This window comes from Convolutriloba macropyga, chromosome 1 (assembly GCF_964194025.1).
Source record: "Convolutriloba macropyga chromosome 1, txConMacr16.3, whole genome shotgun sequence".
NCBI classification, from domain to species: domain Eukaryota; kingdom Metazoa; phylum Xenacoelomorpha; order Acoela; family Convolutidae; genus Convolutriloba; species Convolutriloba macropyga.
The window spans coordinates 78,669,274-78,691,992 of NC_134468.1; the positions used below are offsets into that span (position 1 = coordinate 78,669,274).

The 22,719-nt window shown below is 35.6% G+C and overlaps 1 protein-coding gene across 1 annotated transcript in view; it reads left to right on the top strand.

Moving 5' to 3' along the window:
* The window catches only part of LOC142342971 (transmembrane protein 120A-like), a 318,405-nt gene that overhangs the window by 172,563 nt on the left and 123,123 nt on the right, over window positions 1-22,719 (top strand). The gene's annotated exons all lie outside the window — the stretch shown is intronic.

The following is a 22,719-nucleotide window of genomic DNA, read 5'->3' on the forward strand; positions in this document are numbered from 1 at the left end:
GTTGTGAACTCGGAAAAAGGAGTTCAATTAATACAAATTAGATCGTGGGGCAAATGGCAGTTTAGGTAGTCAACCCGCTTTCGTTAATAGGGTCAAACGATTACCCCCAATCACCCCTCCTCCCCTCTTTCTGTTTTTCCTAAGCTGGTGGTCTCATTTTCTTTATCTCTTCTCCTTTTCCTTTTCCCCCTCTGTCTTTATCCTTCTCCCAGTTTTTCCTTCATTCCCAGCTCATTATTTTCCCACTGGCTTTAATCCGTTTTCAGCCCATTTCCATTTTTCATCACTTGTTCAATTGCGTCTCAAGCTTTTTTGGTCGACATTTTAATAAGTAGAATGTCACTTACTATACTATATATCTACTAACTAATGAAATTTCACATAAAGTGAATTTTGCTTGAAAACTTCTTAAAATTCTGCATTTTTAAACAATTGTAAAATTTTTGGTTTTTGAAAAAACCTGCTATGGATCAAATTATGCCTGAGCATTGTTTTGCTGTCATTGTTATCTTTTTCTTATTATGAGTCGAGTGAACGGAGGCGTGGTTTATATGACACCTAAAAAAATTTCCTTATTTGTAAACTGTTCTGAAAACATTTTGATGATTGCTATACGTAAAAGTAGGTGGGCCAATTTGATACAAAAAAAAACAATGAGCATAGGAGATTTAACAATCTTTTCAACGCTTACAAAATCACCCCCACGCCTCACAACACACCTTACACCCCAAACCCCCCCCCCCCCAAAAAAAAAGCTCTTGACAACAATGATACAAAGATGAACTTTAAATTTTGTTTGTTCAAAGTAAAAAGTAAACATAAGCAATGCGAAAACAAAACCGCGGGAGTTAAGATAATAAACTATGAATTCAATTTCATTTTTCCATAACTTTATTCTTCTTTCTATCATTTTAATATAGGATTTTTTTCCTTGGGTCTAGTTTAAATTACTTTTACATGTCGTGCTCAACTGCTTCACCAATCAACCTTGAGGCAGTTGTCTCCGCCCATCACGTGAACAAATATGTTTATTTGTTTGTTACGTTTTGTTTATTTCGGTATATTCTTATCAACGTAGAGAGATGAAACTTAAGACGTTCAAAAATTGAGAAACGAAAGCACATTAACTATTCTAGAATTGCAATTTTGGTGAATTTTCATGTTTTAATTAGCGGAAACGGGTGGAGCTGCGATTGGTTTAAAATTCCTTTGATGAAAAATCTTTGAAGAGAAAAACAAACTGGTTTTCTCAAATGAAATTTAGTTTATTAAATAGAGGACATTGGGAAAATTGTTCACGAGGGTTAAGCTAATCCGGTATAACATTCGAGATTTCATTAAAGCCACCTTCAAAAATCAACAAAAAAGGCAACAATCTCTGGGCGTGATAGCCGAGAGGTAAGGTGTGTGGTTCACACGCCAATGATTGAGAGTTCAATCCCCTGCCTCCGTGAAGCTGTCTGTGTGAGGATGAGCTCTTACTTAACCATAGCTTCAGGTTGACCATAGCCTGACCAATGTTGGCTGCAATGATGGTACCACGTGCAAGTTTCAGACGCAAAAAAAAGTGGCTATAGTCACCAAAAAAAGAGCAATGCTGCTCATGAAAAGATCAGTCTGAAATGTGGGGAATAATACGAAAAATACGAAAAAGGGCAGCTGAAAACAGGCTACTGTAGGCCTAATGCTGTTACGCTGCGATTACGCAGAAACCACAATTATTATTATTATTATTATTAAAAATATCGAATGAGAAAAAAACGCTAAAATTTTGCTCGATAGTTTGAAAGAAATCGGCATTGAAGAAACCTATTAAATTTATTTTTTCTGGAGATCAGCCTGAGTTTAAACCGCAAATGAAAAAATTTTCTTACTGCATGCAATCGAACTAAAGTTTGACTTTCTGATGCAAATTGAAAATATTTAAATTCAGATTTTGCCTATCAAAATGAAATAGTTAACCGCTACAATCGGCTAGGTGAACATTCTGTGCTATGGCACAAGACATTGTGCTTTTTTATTCACACTCAGTTTTCATTGTCATTTTAATCGGTAAAGTTGTATCACGCACATTTATAACTCAATCAAGCTGTAACAGTGAAGAAATGTTTTTAAAATATAGATGTTTAGGCGCTCATTGAAACTCCGTAGGTGCTCTTTTTTTTTTGGGGGGGGGGGGGGGGGGGGGGGTTGATGTGGAGTTCGGGGGTGCGGGAGGGGGTCGGATTATTTTCGGTTTTTGATTTCTTAAGGTTGTTGGAATATGGCTGTTATGGAGAAAAAGTCTTTTAATAGCGATGGGCAAATTTAGATAACAAACAAACTGACAGGTGTCGAAATATTATACAAATTACTTTTTACTGCTCTGGTTCAAACCTCAATTGATTTCGAGACTGGGGGCGGAAATTTAAAAAGGAGTAACGGTACTAATAGAAAAAATCTGAAACACTGCGTTCTCGGGGACAGTCTTAAAACCATTGAATTTCACTTTTATTTTAGCATAATTGTCAACCAAATGAGGAACAGATCGAAAACACCAAAAAATTCAGGTATTTTTCAAAAAAATTGGTTTAAGAACAAAAAGATAGCCTCCAAAGGAAATAACTCAGTGGAGTAAACAATGACATATTAGATTGATGAGATCTGGCATTATCAAGAAAACGAGTAAAGACGAACAGCAACAACAGCAAATATTAATTACATCCAAAACTTTGTCCATTTTAAAACAAAGAACTTAATAACAAAGTCAAAATAGCGTCAGATAAGACTGAAACTAAACAACATAATTGTTTATTGATTAGAAAAGATATGGGACCAGTCCACAATAAGGCTCAGTAGCAATTAGACAAAAAAGAACAAAACAATAAAGTTAAAAAATTGCCTATATTTTGAACAATTATTTTCAAAGTAATGAAAACCAATAAAAATCATTTGAAAGGATCCCACAGATATATGATTACTATGCTTCCATAGGAGGGCATTAAGACCTGTCCTTTTTAATTCTCTTTGCGGTTACAAAGAGAACAACGAATAGACAACAAACAAAAATCCAATTAAAACTTTCCAGAAAACGTTGTCGAAGCAGTAGAGCAAAATTTTGCCCCCCCCACATATGTTTGATTGCGCCATATTCAAACACCAATATTATGGCATGCGATCTCTCATTAATGGACTAGGTAACAATTAGACAAAAAGAAAAACAGAGCAGAATTAAGCAATACTTTTGTATTTTTCGAAAAAAAAGTTCTAAAATCATGAAAGCCATTAGCTATAAAATCAAATGATTAAATAGGTTAGTTTATTCCATTTAAAGAAACCCTTGAGACATGTAGTCATCCAGAATATGTCTTTCGTCCACAAAATTAAAGTCAATCATGACAAAAATCAATAGTTAATTCACTTTTTTGGGAAAATCTCAAATGGAACCAGTAAAATAATAACGAATTTTTATAAAAAAAAACATTAGATTTTGTGACACCAAACTCATGTGACACTTTCTTTGACAACAGTAATGTTATATCTGACCTGCAATTAACGAGACTATTTAGGTAATAAATAGACAATAAAAAGAACAAAATTTCGAAGTTAGAAAGTTTTTTTCATTTAAATAGGCTCATAAAGAAATATTCCTCCATAAAGAGCCAACGAGATCTCCTCTGTCTATCCAGAAGACTTCATGCTACTAAAAGGACAATGTAAAAATTCAATTAATTTCTTCGAGAAAGGGGTGTCGAAGCCCTTAGAACAATAATCCATGGATTTAAAGTCTTTCATATGTTCAATTTTGCCTTATTTCGAACTCCAGTAATAAATATGTGAACTGCTAATAATGCGATAATGGAAAAAATGTGCCAATGACTGAAAATTGAAAAAAATGTGAAATCTAGTACTATCCAAGCCAGAAAACCATAGTTTAAAGCGTAAAACCGCAAAAAGGAGTAAATTTTTATTCAGTTGCAAAAGAGGAGGAAGAAAAGGCTTTCTATTTTTTTCTGACACAAAGCTACATGTTGACCAAACTAGAAAAAAAATTGTGGCAAAGTTTAAAATGCTATTGTTTATTTAATAAAAAACTATTAGGTCAAGTCCAACACAATCTTTTGAGAAAAGAACCAGAACAAATTAATCTAGGAATGCTTAGGAAGCCAATTGGACTTATCCACAGTGGTTTTTGCTTTGCAATGCTCTGTTCTATAATTAACATAAAAAATTTTAAAAAATCGTTTGAAAAAGCCTGACTGTATAAAATCAGAACTTATTTTTGGATTATAACAGTCCAAGTTTTGACTGTAACAAGCCCTACTTTTGCACCTGTTTGTCCTTTAAGAACACTCTAATCCTTCGAATGTTATATATCTAGATAATTTTTTAGTGAAAAAGTCAAAATTAAACTCTAAGTTTTTGATAATCACAGAGTAAAGTTGGCAAAAAAATTGAGAACAAAATTGCAATGTCAAAAAAAGGTTTTTTTTTATTTTTGGGAAACAATTCTTTTCAGAGTCTTGAAGGCCATCAGCTATCTACTAAAATCAGAATAATGGCTCATCGGTTTTTTTATAGAAAGCTAATGAAACATGACAACATTCAGAAAATTTCCAACGATTAAAAAGACAAAGTAAAAACGACAGTTAGAGACAAAATTAAAAAAAAAATCACTTAAATTCGTCAAGAAAATGGTGTCGAATTCGTTAAAACCATCATTTATATCATTAAAGTTTTCAAAATGTTCAGATGTTTTTCTTTTTGAAAGCCCATAAGGTTATATGTGAACTGTCAATAATATGATATTGTGACAAAACGCAAAAAAAAAGAGAAAAATAGGCAAATGTCCAAAAATCAGAAGAGAAAAGGTGAAATCAAATTAGTTTCAAAGCCAGACAACCATAACTTTAGAAAAGAAAATTCAGTAAAACTCACTCAAAAGAAAAAGCATTCTTTCTTTGCTGACATTAAGCTACAATTTCACCAATTTAAGAAAAAAATGGCGGCAAAATTGAATAATCCTTTTTTTATTTGAATATCGAAATTTTTAAAAAATCAAAAAGACCGGAAGCTTTCAAGCATAAAACTATATACATTGATTTGGAGCTTAGAAAACCAATGATACCTATCACCAGCGAGCATTGATTTGAACTGTTCCATTCTTGTTGAAATAAAAAGTTCGATTTTTTAACATTCCGACTGATTACATTCCAAAGTATTTTTTGGATTGTAGAAGACCAAGATTGGTCCAAAAAAAGACTTGCTAATGCTGTCTGTCCGTTGGGAACTCTTATTTTTGCGAATTTTATTGATATAGATAAATATATTTTTTAAATATAAATATAGAATTTTCTGATAGAGATAATGTGTTAGTTAAGAAATGAAAAATTTGGGAAAATGAGAATAAAAGAACTATCAAAGCATGAAAACCATAACTTAAAGCGTAAAACTGCAAAAAAGAATTAATTGTAATTCAGCAGGAAAAGAGGAGGAAAAAATGCATTCAAATTTTGCTGACACTAAGCTACACATTGACCAAAATTAGGAAAGTAGTGGCAAAAATTAATAAGCCATTGTTTATTTACAAAAACAATTTTAATTCAAAACCACCACAATCTTTCGAGTAAGAAACCTTGATTAAATAATTTGGGAATGTTTAGGAAACCAATTGGACCTATCGACAGTGGTTTTTTATTTGAAATGCTCTGTTCTCTAATTAACATAAAAATATAAAAAATGTTTGATTTTTTAAAAAACCTGACTGATACAATAAGAATTTTTTTTGGATTATAAGAGTCCAAGATTAGACTGAAACCATCCCTGCTTTTGCTGTGTGTCCATTAAGAATACTCAATTGTTTCGAATGTTATATATATCTGGATAATTTGCTAGTAGAAAGATCAAAAATAAATGCTTAGTTTTTGATAATCGCAGATTAAAGTTAGCAAAAACGGCAAACAATTAGGAACAAAATTGCGATGTTAAAAAGTGATTTTTTCCTTATTTTTGAAAACAATTGTTTTCAAATTCCTGCGAGCCATCAGCTGTCTACTAAAATCGGAATACCGGCTCATCGATGCTTCCATAAAAAATGATTGAAATGACATTATGCAGGAAATTTCATACGACTAAAAAGACAAAGTAAGAAACGACAGTTAGAGAAAAAGTTAAAAACTTCGATTAGGATAGTCGAGAAAGTGGTTTCGAGGCCGTTAAAAACATAATTCATATCATTAAAACTTTTGAAGCGTTCAATTGTGCTTTATTTTGAACGCCCATAATGTTATATGTGAACTGTCAATAATATGATATTGTGAAAAAACGCAAAAAAAAAGAAAAATAGGCAAATGTTTTAAAATCAGAAGGAAAAATGTGAAATCTAGTAAGTTCAAAGCCAGACAACCACAACTTATGGCGCAAAACCACAAAAGGAAAATTTTAACACAGTAGAAAGAAAAAGCATTCTCTCTTTGCTGACACTAAGCTACAAGTTGACAACTTTAAGAAAAAAATGGCGACAAAATGAATAATTCTTTATATATTTAAGTATTGAAAATTTTTAAAAATCAAAATGACCGGAAGCTTTCAAGTATAAAACTATATACATTGATTTGCAGCTTAGAAAGCCAATAAGACCTATCACCAGCGAGCTTTGACTTGAAATGTTCTGTTTTTTTTAAAAAAAAAGATTGATTTTTTTTATAAGACCGGCTGATTACAATTCGAAATATTTTTGGATTATAACAATCCAATATTATTCCAAAACTAGCCCTGCTAATGCTGTTCGTCCGTTGGGAATACTTAATTTCCCAATTTTTTTATTTTGATAAAAGTTTTTTGATAAAAAAGTAGATTTTTTTCTAGAGATAATGTGTTAGTTAAGAAATCAAAAATGATTGCTGCGTTTTTGATAATCATCGAGTAAAGTTAGCAAAACACGGCAAAAATGTTATTACAGAGAACTCTCAATGGAAGTGGAAGTAGGATTAGACCCTTTTGAGTTCACAACGATTGCGATAGGGGTTTTTGGGTGCGTAAATCCGGCAAATTTAATCCAAGTGGACTAAAGAAGCTTAATTCGCGCTATTTGTGATGGAATAGTCTAAATTTTGATCAAATTAGCCAAAGTCTTTGCCAAAAAAAATAAATCAAAATAGTCAACAAAACTTTTTTTGTCTTCAAAAAAAATCAACAACACTATTCTTAAAAATTTTAACAAATATTAGCAAAATTGATTAATTTTTAGGCAAAATTTCCGGAAAATGTGAATGAAAACAATGCAAATTGGTCTAATGTTCACAAAAATTCAAATATCGATAATTCGCTCTAGAAAACGATGTTCATGAAAAATCTTTTAATTCCGGATTCTACGCTGTGTGGGCTTTTTAATGATACCACTTACAGCTACGATGAATATACCGATCGTTCAAAACTGACGGAAAAAACCCATTTGAGTATATAGTTCCTCACCCCTCAAGAGGGGTTGGAACAATGATGCTAAAAACAATATTAAAGAGGTAGATGCGAAAAACAAGTTTGACCAATGAATGTAAAGCAAAAACAAAGATAAAACTTTTTCAAAAAACTGTGAAAAAATAGCAAAAAGATTAGCTTTTGATTTTTATCCTGGTATCTGCATGACTAACAAACTAACCTTTAAAAATTGGGCCATTGGAAAAAATTATGCTTACTCGAAATTCGCAGCATTTTTTTCTGATTCATGCCATCTTCAAATAAGTAAGTAGTCCGTAAAATTTTGCTTTAATTTCTGAATCACATAGCAAAGAAGCAAAAGGGAACCAAGTTTGTTGAAAGTGTCGCACAACGCTTACTTTTGAGCAAATTGGCAGATTTGAGAGTTATGCTTCGTTCATGTATTTACAGTTTTTTTAAATAAATAGAATTTGTGTGGCACCTTAGGAGCAAACATGCAAATATTTTTTGAAATCATTCGTCAAAGTTTGTATTGGTATCCCGTGTTGAGGACAAAGAAAAAAAACGATAATATTTTGTAAGAAACCGTCATTTTTGTCGTTTTATCGTCGTTTCTTCGTTTTCATTAGTTTCCGTAGTTTAGTTCGTCTTTTACGTGTGAGAAATGATCGTTTTCGGGCGTTTTTTTGTCGTTTCTTACGTCGTATTTTTTTCAATAGAAATCGTCGGTTTTTGATAGTTTTTTCGTCGTTTAATTGCTCTCACTCCGAAGTAAAGCTTGTTGCGAATATAAATTTGTTTCAGCATATATGTAGTAATGGACTTATAGCGCAGTGGTCAGTGCATCAGATACTGTATCGGGAGTTTAACGGTTCGAATTCCAGCTATGATCCCGGTTTTTCGTCCTTTTTCTTACAAAAAAATAACGATGAAAAAACGATCATTTTAAAGATGAAAATAACGACGAAATAATGAACAAAACGACTTGATCGTTTTTGTCTAAGAAAAACGATTAAAACGACGATTTCTTACAAGTGAAAAACAAATTTCCTCAACACGGGATAGAGAGGATGCCTTCTAAAAAACTTTTGAAAAAATGAATCAAAATGTAAATGGAAGTTGAAAATTTGGATCAGTTTCAAAAACTATTCGGTTTTTATTAAACCGGTGTAAGCATTTAGCGGGCGCCACAAAATGAGTAAATAAATGTTTTTCTGTCAATCAGTTTTAAAGACGTTACCAAACCTCTTTCAGTTGAATATCAACTCAACCTACATTGTAGGAATGCAATGTTAAACTTAAGCGTTTTTCGGAAAAGAACCAAATTAATACTGAACATGAATTATTCCCAACACAAAAGCGAATTATAAACTTGAAACTGTACAAAGATAATAATGGTGAAGAAATTTAAACTGATGAGAACGGTTGAATAAGTAAATATGGACTCTGATAAAGATTATATCATGGATTGAACATCAAAATTCTCACCCACGTAATATTGGATTAGAAACCCAAATTAGGGGCCTAGGTTTTCAAAGTCATGAATGACCTTCTGAAAACTCTTCCCAAAAAGGTATTTTTTACACAAAGATTCGGAACATTTGGTAAAAATAGGACTAAACTATCATAACCAAACATAGATAAGCAGTATATATACGGCTCAATTTTAGTCAATTTTTGTAACCAAAAGCAGTCTGAAAATAATTATATTGTCGTAATAATCGAAATTTCGGAGTAAGTTTGATTCGACGGGTGAGTTAACAGATCTCTGTCGTGTTACTGAAAATTGTTTTAATTGTTGGAACTAGTAAACTCTGGTAACTATACTTTTCGTTAAATTAACTTAGCAAATTTTCCACTACTTTCTCTTTTTAGACATTTTCTTATAACTTAGTAGAGCTTAAACTGGTATCTAGTGGGTATTTGCTAAACGATTCGATACTTGGCACTCATAGGCATTTGTAACTACTTGTTCTGAAGAAACCGTTAAGATTGGGTAAAACTTAATTGTTTCTTTCGGTTTTCTGTTAATCAACATTGTAATTGTACAACTTTAGTAACTTCACAATACATCTCTAAAGATCTGAAATCATACTCAGTGTAGCTTCAATTTATTATATATAAATTAGTTTGGCGACTAGTAAAGTAGTGATCAACCAATCAATAATTAGGTTAGGTTAGGTTAACGAGCTGGAGGGCAGCACCGAGTCCAGGACAACATCAAGACAATTGATTTCTGAGAGTATTAATTGGCCAAGCTCCTTCCAGGAGACCGCATAGTGGAGCCACTCTGAGGGTAGGCCTGCTTGCTCGTAGAAGACTTGGCAAGTTAAGTTAACCCATGTAGTATAGAATGATGAACCAAGTAGACAATTGAAACGGTCTGCAGTAACCTGAAGTACCTGACGGGCAAGTTCTTAACGTTCTAGCAAGTTGGTTAATACTCGTCTGGTTGGGTTGTGGAGTGAACACCGACGAGCTCTTCACGTCATCTACTATTTGTTTTAAGTATATTGGTTGATCGATTGATTAGAAAGTGAATTGAGGACCTGGTATAATTCTCAATCTTAGAGACACCAAATTATTTCATTTGGTAAAACACTTCTTAGAAGCTAAAATATCATACAACAGAGAGAGGCATTACAAACACATTCTAATATCATCATTATTATTGGCAATTGACTACAGTTCTACAGCGCCTGAAATTATTTTCTTTAGGACTTGAACGGAGGACCTTGTATAACCCTTTAGTCTGGTTAAGAGTAGTAGGTTTGTGAAGTTACTATCCAGTCCAGTAGTTTTCTCTAAAGATAGTTTCTAGGAACAATTGTGGAATTGTGAATAGGGTAAAACCTCCACCCTAAATATTCAGATTCTATATTGGCGACCATAGAGGGATTCTTCTGATTAGAAGGCAGTTTTGCATTTTACAAAAAAAAAGAAAAAAAACGCAAAATTAGAATTTGAGAGAACCGATAAATTAGGTCTTTGGAATACGTTCCAAAGGTAAAACTCATCTATTTATTTTTTCCGGGTCATTTGGTTTTACATCGAAAATGACTTCAATTATCAATAATGAACAACGCACCAAACAACCAGCAACAGCAACAACAGAACCAGGCGAGCAATCAGCAACAAATATTCCTGGCACCACTCCTTCTCACCCCTCTCCGATACCCTAGCCGCGACTTCGAGTTTCAAAAGATGGGTTCGACACTTCGAATCCATGTCAAATGCCAATAATTGGGATAACCAGAAACAACGCGAGGTCCTACCCACGTGTTTGAACAGTTATGCGTTAGATGAGTATTACAATCTCCCCAATCATTACTTTCAACAAGTGCAAGGACAACCAGCCCCGACCATAGCGAGAGTTCTGAACGCTCTTAACAACAGAATCGGCGACTTTCCGAACGCAAGGAGTGCCCGCATCGAATTCAAAAATTTTCAGCAATTGGAATTAGAGTCAATCCAAGAGTTCTCAAGGCGAGTTCGTAGGTTAGGAGAGGCAGCCAATGCTCGTCTTGATGTTGCGGAACGACAGGGAGCTAACAAAGATGCCTTTATGGACGGACTGTTGGACAGCGAAATCAGATATACACTCCTGAAGGAAGAACCGGGAAGCTTCAATGCAGCTAAACAACGGGCCATTGCTTTAGACGCCATCAGTAAAGCGGAATCCAGTCGACTGCGAGAACGAGGAAACGGATATGTGAGATGGTCAAAGGGTGAAAAAGATCATGATGAGTCAGTAACAGCTGACTTTAGAGCACTCAACACCAGTCTGTCATCGGGTTTCAAACAAATGATCGAGTTTCAGACCAGAAGCCTCAATAAGATGCTAGAGCAGCAAGAGCGACATACACGGATCATGGAGAAGATTCCTGACACCCACACAAGATTTCTATCCGAATCAAGTCAACCAAGATTTCAGAGTAGAAGTCCGGGAAGACCGGAAGGCTTTCGACCCATAGCGTCTGCGATGCAGCGCTATAATTGACGCCAGTTTGGGCACTTGTCAAATCAATGTCCACAGAAAGGAACAATACAACCGGGTATATCCGCAAACTTGGACACCGATATACAACCAATCGTAAAAAGAATTTTACTGAGAGCGAACTCAGAGCAAGTGAGCAGTACCAACAAAGTTCAAAGTTTTCAGTCTTTGGACCTACAGTCTACGTGATGGTTGATCTTGACGGACAAAAACACAAAACGTTAGTTTTACTCAAAAAAGCTTACTCACAGTACGAACAGCGTTCCAAACTCAGACCTTTCCGAGAACGAGTTCTTTCGGCCACCGTTGATCCTTTTGAAGTACTTGGCATTTTTACTGGCGAACTAACGTTCGACACCGGGGTTAAAGTGAAAGCCGATCTCTTGGTGACCCCAAACACAGACGTGCTTTTGATATTGGAACCCAGGTGATGGAGGAGAATAAAGTATCAATCGACTTCCTTTCTAAGCAGCTGATGATGGAAAAAGAAACCAATGTTGTAAATTTGCAATTTGCCTATAAACCTGAAGTACCCAGGCACGTACATCTTTGTGAGACGGCAGCAGAATCTGGTCTTGATCAAATCGAAAAAACGGAATAATACAGCACGGGTTAACCGCAGAAACAAACCCAACTATCATGCGATGAAGAGTTGGAACAGATTTGTTCTTTAGCCATTCCAGACAGAAACGAACAAACAGACGACAGAAGAAGACTGCTACGAGAGTTGAGAGATGTGTTTGCAATGAACGACAACGAACTTGGACAGACACACTTGGTTCAGCATGAAATTGACACAGGTGATACGCTGCCCATCAAGCTTGCACCCCATAGACTTGCACCTGGAAAGATCACTGTGGTTAAGAAGGAGATTGAGGACATGCTGGTACGAAACATTATCCGACCTTCAAACAGCCCGTACAGTGCACCAATCGTTCTCGTTACCAAAAAGGATGGGAGCAATCGAACGTGCACAGACTTCAGACGATTAAACGAAGTAACAAAAAAGACGCTTTTCTACTTCCGCGAATTGACCAGATACTAGATCATCTTCACGGAGCAACGATTTTCTCAAAGGTATTGGCAAGCTCAATTAGCTGAGAGTGCTATACCAAAAACTGCGTTCGTCACTCCCAATTGTGGAAACTACGAGTACCTCAGACTTCCATTTGGACTTTGCAATGCACCGGCAACCTTCCAACGACTTATGACAAGCATCTTCAATGAATATCTCTTCTCGTTTGTCCTCATCTTCTTGGACGACGTTCTGATGTTTAGTAGGAATGTGGAGGAACACGAAAAACACATGCGTCTCGTTTTTCACGCTATTTGCCAGGCCAATCATAAATTCAAACCCAAGAAATGTCGCCTCTTTCAAGAATCCGTAACCTATCTAGGATACAAACTGAGCCCAGAGGGAGTTGCACCAGATGAAAACAAACTCGTTGCAGTACAGGACTGAAAGCGACCAGAAAACGTTACCGAAGTGAGGTCTTTTTTTGGATTTTGCAGTTACTACAGACGTTTCATCAAAGACTTTGCTGGGATAGCGAAACCTCTTCACCAGATAACAAAAAAGAACAGCCGTTTCACTTGGAACCCTGATTGCCATAATGCGTTCGAGAAACTGAAAGAGGCTTTGATTGATAACTCAGTGCTCAAGCATCAGGACTACAACTCTCCTTTTATCGTGGACACGGATGCAAGTGACAACAGTCTAGGGGCAGTACTCTCGAATATTGTCGATGGAGTAAAATACCCAGTGGCTTTCGCGAGCAGAGTTTTGACGCCAGCAGAATGTCGTTACTCAAAAACAAAAAGAGAAGCATAAGCAGTCATTCAAGTGATGAAATGGTTTAAGCCTTACATTTGGGGAACTCAATTTTTGCTCAGAACAGATCATTCATCGCTACAGTGGTTATTTAGACAAAACAATGACGGATGATATTCAGGATGCTTCAAAGACCGCAAGAATTCGATTTTCAAGTAGTATATAGACCAGGAGACAAGCACGGGAATGCAGATGGACTGTCAAGACAGTGCAGCATCACACTTGAGCCAACTGAAGCTGAGAGACTGGTTATGTTTGGAAGTTGCCCGTCCGCTAACTCTTTGGAAGACGCCCTCGGAAGAATTAACTTAGTTACAGCCGAGGACGCGAACGAGCCAATGAGTATCCAATTTCAAGATGACGTAAATTCACTTAGGCTGGCTCAAAGAAACGATCCCTGCTTACGTCTCTTCTTGCAATGGGCAAACGCTGAGAAACATCCAGACCAAAATTCGCTGAGAGACTTAAAAATCAAGAAGGCAAACGCAATAGCACAAGGAGAAGATGCAGTAGCGATGTGGGGCCTCTGTGACCAGATGGAGCTGACTGACGGCGTGCTGTACAGAAAGTGGCATGTGGAAGGAAGCAATACAACCCAAAAACAACTAGTAGTACCGCAGGGACTCAGAGAGACAGTTTTGGAACAGCTTCACGATTCAAAACTCAATGGAGGCTATTATGCTATTCAAAAGACCTCGGACAGGGCAAGACAGAGGTTTTGGTGGCCAAATATGAGAAAAGCCATTGATCGAAAATGTAAGAACTACACCCTTTGTCAAGCACGAAGTACCGCTGGAAAGAAAAAAATAGCCCCTCTCCAGACAATCAACAATGGATCCGATTCAGCAAAGTGGCAGCAGATATCCTGGGACCTGCTACCCGAGCAAGGACAAGCGGTGCAAAATACATGCTCGTATGGACGGACTATTTCACGAAATACGTGGTTTGCGTTCCCTTAGAAAGAACTACGGCCGAAGATGTTGCTAGAGCAATTGTGGAGAACTGGGTTTTGACATTTGGAGCACCTGATTGCCTTCACACCGATCAAGGACCAAACTTCTGCAGCGAACTACTACTAGAAGTGTGCAACATTTTTGGAATAGAGAAGACAAGAACATCTCCATATCACCCGCAGGGAAAAGGTAGAACGTCACAACAGAGTTGTTGCGGATGTTACTTCCAAATACTGCGCAAACAATCCAAGTAGCTGGGATCAAATGATTCCCTCTCTCAACTTCGTCTATAATACGATTGTACACAAAACAACAGGACAGACTCCATTCTCACTTGTGTTTGGACAAGAATGCAAATACCCGATTGACCTTCTTCTCCCGAAAGCACCTGGTCAAGAAATTGACAACTACGAATTCACAAGATGGCTCAATGAACAGTTCGGGGAAGCACATATAAATGCCAGAGAGACACTTGGCTACAAACAAAGAAGACAAAAAGAATTGTACAAGAAAAACGTCTTCGGAGAGGAACTAAAGCCAGGAGAGAAAGTTTGGCTTTTTGCACCCCAAAAAACAAAATCAAGAAAGTTTTTTCTTCCCTGGATCGGACCATATAACATCATTGAAAGGACCTCAGAAGTCAACTATAAAATCTCAAAAGACACAAACTCCAAGAAATGGCAGATAGTCCACTACAATCGATTGAAGACTGTGAAGGAGGAAGACGAGTTACCCAGAATGGAAACAAGATCATCTCATCAGGAGAAATGGCCCAGCCGCCAAAATACGTATGACCAGGAAGTTCATATTGAAGAAAACATTAAAACTTTCACCCCAGAAATTACATCAAGACGGCCCAAACAAGAGAGTCCCTTCAAATGGATGGACGAGGATGAAGAATTTTTCTCCGATCTCTTTGCAGAGCGAGAACATTCAACTAAAAGGCCCACTAAGACTAACATACCAGCAGAACCGATCACTCCGGAACAAGACAAAACCCAAGCGAACCAGACCCCTTTTGTAACCCCAGCCAAAGAGACTGACTCTACACCACTGCACCAAAGACCACACAAGCCAAAAAACGTCTTGAGGGACCTCAGTGAAACACAGTCAACACGCGCCAAGAGGCTCAACATTTGCAGAACTCTTGGGAACCAAAACTGACGAAACAGTAAACTCCATCGCTAAAGCACGAGAAAGACGAGCAGTGAAGTACCCAAAAGGATTCGGAATCGACGTCGAATAAAAAAGAAGAATATATATATATATATATATAATATATATATATATATGTATATATATATATATATATATATATATATATATTATATATATATATATATATATAATTATATATATATATATATATATATATATATATATATATAATTATATATCTGTTTAAAAAAATAAAAAAAAATAAAAAAGGAACTTGATTAAGTTTCTCTATATAGCATTGCTTAAAAAAATTGTTAAGATCAAAAGATTAGCCGAAATTTTTATTAAAGATGGGGACGATCGTAAAATATAATTAAATAGCACCATTAAAAAAAAACTATATTGTAAGATAATATATCACCGGTATTAGGAAAAGAGCTAATTAGCGGAAATAAAATTCAGAGAATTTGGGGGTAATTATTAGAGAATGTAGCATTCTTTCTAATACAGAAAAAATGCTACCTAGGTTTAGCGCTGTAATTAACCATAATAATGTTTAGATGTACAACTTTGTGATATTTGTGATATTTATATTAATACTTGCGGTACGAGAGCAAACAGCCGAGATTGCACACACTACTGCGCATGTTCTCTTTCAACCTCAAACTTCAGTTTCAATAGCCGACTCATATCTGACTGTGGAATCGCAGTCCCACTTCAAAAGCTGTTGAACGTGGATCTCCGATCAATTTATAAATTTTCGTCAACACTTCAGCAATTGGAACAGAAAACGTGGAAAATCTCCGCGTTTTGCAACAACCCAGCAATAAGCGCACTATTACAGCACCACTTTGACGGAATAATCTCATCTATTCAGATAGAATACGAAAGAGCAGAGAAAGAGAGGACAAAGCTCGTCAAAGAAGTAGCATCTTTTGTAAGCCAGACTATCACTCTTCAGCGACAGAGACGATCACCACTGCTGTCTGCAATGGGAGTTTCGACGGCGATAACTTTAGAACCCTTACTGGAAAAAAACAGGGTGTAGACTACTCTCAATTTCTGGTCTGTGCGAAAGTTCTTAGCGAAAGATGGAACAATTGGAAGGACAATTGCACTATTTGGAATTAAGAATTGTTCACCTGCACAACGAAGAAAGAGAGTCTATTCAGGTCATGGCCAGCAGTAGTTTGAAGCTTCATGAAGACAAACGAAAAGTGCTAAACTACTCAGAGGATAACTTTGAGATTCTGCAAACAAACCTGGTGGTGCTTCAAAAAACAATGGAAAAAAATATAACAAGCCCAAGCCTGTGATCATCGAAGGTCTGATGTTTTTTATGTATGCCTTTCGCGCCCAAAGTGCATTTAACAACAACGTATCATGGACTCTCAATGCTATGCACAGCGAGTTGCATGTACAAACACTATATTTGACGGAACAGAGAAACATATTTATTACAAGCATTGGAGTGCTATCCAAGGGAATACTGCCAGCCACACTAGTAGCCTACGAGGATTTACGGAAAATAATTACAACCCTGAGGCTTGAAGATAAAAAATTTTCAATTCCATACGACCACTCCAGTTTACTTTACAGCCTGCCCTTAGTGAGAAATGTTTCTTCCAATCCACACGGACTGTTAATCACAATGGAGGTGCCAGTATACAGTGGTGAACCAATTCACGATGCCTACAAAGTAATTCCTCTGCCACAACCAATCAAGAACACAACGACGGCCGCAACTCTAAACTTAGAAAGGAACTATTGCATCGTATCAAGGCGAGAAAAAATCTATGCCGAAATGAAGAGTGAGGAATATCTGCCTTGTTTGGGGACACAATTGCTGATACTTTGCACCAAGCCATTAGCGTTGGTGAGCGCGCAAGAACAACTCTGCTTGACTTCACTCCTATACAATCACAAGGTAGCTGCTTTGAAGACTTAGACACGAGAAGTAACGGAATTGCCACAATTTCACTGACAGCAATCTACCTTGGGAACTCTATGTACCTCCTCAAAGCGGCAGACGATCAACAATTTCTTTATAACATAACGTACAGTGGGGGAAGAAAGTTTTCAAACCCTGTACCAGCCTGTAAAAGTTGCCTAGTACATCCCCCTTGCGATAGAAAACTGGTTCACCCGAAGATTGGACTGGTCATGTTGCCCGATCCTGCATATTGTCTTCAATACAGTGGGCTAATAAAAACAATCACAATTCTCGAACTACTGGATACCGCTTTCAACATCCCGAGCATTCCAGCGGTCACTCCTACAGAAGAGAGTCGGAATTTGATGTTGCATAAGATCAGATCGGCACTCAAGGATGTCCCTACGCTTGATGTCACGCCTGAATTAGTCAGTGAGATGGTAGACAAAATCGATCAACAACTCTCTGAGGAAAACAACTTCAAATCCTTTTGCCATGGGTCAACACTGCATACATTTAAAGAGCTGGCGGGTCTGCTAGGTTTCTCTCTATGGCGTCTTGCATTTGTCCTTTTGGTTGTCTGGGCAGCGAATAAGTGTTACAAGTCCAGAAGCACTACAAAACATATTCACAATTTGTCCAACGATGATCAACGAGATATCGGAACTGATAAGCAGTTTGAACAGAGACTGAACCTAGTTGAGAGAATGCGAAACGAGGAGACTAACGCTGATTTAAAAAAACTGATGGTGCATTTATATACTTTTACGTTATACTAATTTCACTGTATTGTACTATTCAGGAGAATAGTTTAGTCCGGATGGGTGGGATGTAGGAATGGAAAGTTTAACTTAAGCGTTTTTTGGAAAAGAACCAAATTGATACTGAACTTGAATTATTCCCAACACAAAAGCGAATTCTAAATTTGAAACTGTACAAAGATAATAATGGTGAAGAAATTTAAACTGATGAGAACGGTTGAATAAGTAAATATGGACTCTAATAAAGATTATATCATAGATTGAACATCAAAATTCTCACCCACGTAATATTGGATTAGAAACCCAAATTAGGGCCCTAGGTTATCAAAGTCACGAATGAACTTCTGAAAACTTTTCCCAAAAAGGTATTTTTCACACAAAGGTTCGGAAAATTTGGTAAAAATAGGACTAAACTATCAAAACCAAACATAGATAAGCAGTATATATACGGCTCAATTTTAGCCAATTTTTGTAACCAAAAGCAGTCTGAAAATAATTAAATTGTCGTGATAATCGAAATTGCGGAGTAAATTTGATTCGACGAGTGAGTTAACAGATCTCTGTCGTGGTACTGAAAATTGTAATGATTTTTGGAACTAGTATACTCTGGTAACTATACTTTTCGTTAAATTAACTTAGCAAATTTTCCACTACTTTCTCTTTTTAGACCTTTTCGTATATCTTAGTAGAGCTGAAACTGGTATCTAGTATGTATTTGCATAACGCTTCGATACTTGGCACTCATAGGCGTTTGTAACTAGTTGTTCTGAAGGAACCATAGTCTTGTAATAATTAAGATTGGGTAAAAGTTATAGTACTGATAGTTTTTCGGTTTTCTGTTAATCAACAGCGTAATTGTACAACTTTAGTAACTTCACAATACATCTCTAAGGATCTGAAATCATACTCAGTCTAGCTTCAATTTATTATTTTTAAATTAGTTTGGTGACTAGTAAAGTAGTGATCAACCAATCAATAATTAGGTTAAGTTAAAATAACGAACTAGAGGGCAGCACCGAGTCCAGGACAACATCAAGACGATTGATTTTTGAGAGTATTAATCGGCAAAGCTCCTTCCAGGAGACCGCATAGTGGAGCCACTCTGAGGGTAGGCCTGCCTGCTCGTAGAAGACTTGGCAGTTTAAGTTAACCCATGTAGTATGGAATGGTGAACCAAGTAGACAATTAAAACGGTAAGCAGTAACCTGAAGTACCTGATGGGCAATGTCTTAACGTTCTATCAAGTTGGTTAATACTCGTCTGGTTGGGTTGTGGAGTGAACACCTACGACCTCTTCACGTCATCTACTATTTGTTTTAAGTATATTGGTTGATCGATTAATTAGAAAGTGAATTGTGGACCTGGTATAATTCTCATTCTTAGAGTCACCAATTTATTTCATTTGGTAAAACACTTCTTAGAAGCTAAAATATCATACAACATAGAGAGGCATTACAAACATATTCTAACATCATCATTATTATTGGCAATTGACTACAGTTCTATAGCGCCTGAAAATACTTTCTTTAGGACTTGAACGGAGGGCCTGGTATAACCCTTTAGTCTAGTTAAGAGTAGTAGTTTTGTGAAATTACTATCCAGGCCAGTAGTTTTCTCTAAAGATAGATTCTAGGAACAATTGTGGAATTGTGAATAGGGTAAAACCTCCAACCTAAATATTTAGATTCTATATACCTTGTGCCTTTTTTTTGCAAAAGTCTGCACTTTTCTAAAAAATAAACGCAAAGTTCTCCCTAAAAACAAAATCCTATCTTTCCCAACAAGATAAGTATCATAACAATTTTATGCAGAGAAAAATTTTTCACTCAAGTCGTCGCCATCTCTTTTGTCACTTCTTGCAATTTATGTTAATACAGGATACAATTTATGCGTGGACTTTGGTGTAATTGATCCCATTAATTAATTTTTCAACAAAAAGAAAATGTTTTTGTATGCACTATCAACAAACAAAAAATTTATCTTCAATTTGAAGAAAACGGGAAGGCAATACACAATACCAATAATAAAAGTGAGGCATCATTTTCATACAAATCGCATACTATTAAATGTGCATGAGGAATTTTCAAAATTAAGTTATAGATAATAATTTAAAACTCAATTAAAAGCGTCCTGTTTTCTGGAGTGACATCCTTTTTTTTGAGTTTAATCTTCCAGGATTGTTTCAGTATTTGGAAGTGAGAATCAGTGGAAAAATGTTGGCACTAAAATTTGGGAAAAAAATTTATTGGTCTTGCATAAAACATTTATCATTCAAAGCTACTTCAAGAATTCCAGCTATGCCGCAGACGCTCTTCTACAAACCAGATACTTCGCTTCTAGCAAGACTTTTACAAGAACTGTGCGAGGTTATAAAGTTTTGTAAAGGGGTCTTGCAATAGTTTTTCAGTGAGATAAATCAAGTAGAGAGGTGAAGAGAAATTAACCATGCATTTATCATTTCTCAATTCCCTAAGTAGCAACCATTGCGATCTTTGATATATATTTTGCTTAATTTCTGCACTGATTGAGGTCACAGAGGTCACAGAAGGCTAGCCCAAAATGATTTCTGATAAGACCGTCTTAGACCGAAAAATGTTTGATTTGAAAAAAACTCAGACTGAAGTGACCTCCTATTAAACTTTGGTGCGCTCAAAAAATTGTGTGCATTCGAATCTCGGTCAAAACTATCTGTCTAAATCAGTTGTTATATATGAGCAGCATGTTATTGTTTCGCATAAAAGGTTATGATGAACAATTTTTGCGTTATTCGATTGGTCTAGGGATACATTGATGACTCTTATAAAATGATAATACGCGAGATTTAATGTGATGTCTCAATACAGAGTTCATGAGTTTTCCATCAAAATTGTGAAACCAACAATTTTTAATAGAAACAGTAGATGAAAACTTAGAATTTTTTTGCGCTCGTGGTATACTCCGATCAGATTTTGGTTAGTTTGAATCCATCTCTGATTAGACCTTCGTGCGCACAATTTTACAGCGTGTGATTAAACATTTTGTGCTGAATTCTACTTCTGCTTAGACCGTCCCAGATCAAAATGAATTCTGATCAGACCTCGCTATGTTTTTCTCTCTATGCAAAAAATATCGAATGGGGAAAGGCAAGTTAACGGAAAGCCATGAATTTTTTGGACAGTATTGTAAAGGGTTGAAAAATTTCCTCACAGTCAAATTGCGTACGCGTGGCGGCTGATGAAGTTATACATTGAGAGCGCTGATATAGTTTTCCCACAAAGCATGATTATTGGCTCATTCTTTGTTTCTTTCCCGTTTTTAATCAATTTTCCAGATAATTCATGCGCCTTTTAATTATCAACTGTTTGATGTTATTGATACACAGTAATTTGAAAAAAAAATGTCTCATTTGATAAAGATGATAAAACTTTTCTGCGAGAAAAATTTAGTTATCGATTTCTTAAAAGTAAATTAATAGCCTCAAGATAAAATGTGTTTTATTGTTTCTAATAAAATGATGTAGATGATATATATATATATATATATATATATAAAATATATATATATATATATATATATATATATATATATATTATTTTGTGAATCTTTGGCGAAGAGTTTGTATAACTACCAATTAGTATAATTGTTCAGACCCCTCTTTAGGGGGAAGGAACTATATACTCAAATGGGTTTTTTTTGTTCAGTCAATTTTGGCCGATCGATATATTCATCGTAGAGAGTTGAGACTGGTATCATTAGAAAGCTTGTCCAGCGTAGAATAATAAATTAAATATATTTTTTTAATTTTCGTTTTTTACAGGGAGTTATCGAGGTTTAAATTTTGAGAAAATTGAGTGAATTCCGATGCGGTTTTTTCAAATTTTCTGGAATTTTTGTCTAAAATTTCGCCAATTTTGCTGAAATTTTTAAATTTTTTTAAGAAGAGTTGTTAATTTTTGTTTGCAAAGACAGAAAAATTTACTGTAGGCTATTGTTATTAATTTTTTTGTCAGTAATTCTGGCTACATTTTTCAAAATTAAGAATTTTTCATCAAAAACAGCACGAAATAAGTTTCTTCACACCAGGTTGATTAAATTTACAGAAAGTACAGACCCAAACACCACTAACACAATCTTTTTAGACTCAAAATGGACCTTTTTTACTTCAAATTCCGTTGAGAGTGGTCTTTAATAAAAACTTTTTTTATTTTGCTAAATTTTTTGGTCGATTATCAAAAACGCAGCATCTATTTTAGAGTTTTTAACTAACAAAACATCAATATCTAGTACATTCGAAAAATTGAGTGTTCCTAATTGACAACCATCATTAGCAGGGCTAGTTGTGGACCAATCTAGGACTGGTATAATCCAAAAATAATTTGGATTGTAATCAGTCGGTCTTTTTTATAAAAAAAATCGATCTTTTCTACATTAATTAAATAACAGAGCATTTTAAACCAAATCTCACTAATGGAAAGTCCAGTTGAATTCCTAAGTAGCTCCACATTGTTTTATCTAGTGATTACTTGAAAGCTTATGGTTGTTTTGGCTATTAAAATTATCTGATTTTTAAATAAATAATGACTTATTGAATTTTGCTTCTATTTTTATCTTAATTTGGTCAACTTGTAGCTTACTGTCAGCAATAAAAGAATGCTTCTTATTTCCATTGAAATCAAATTCAATCCTTATTG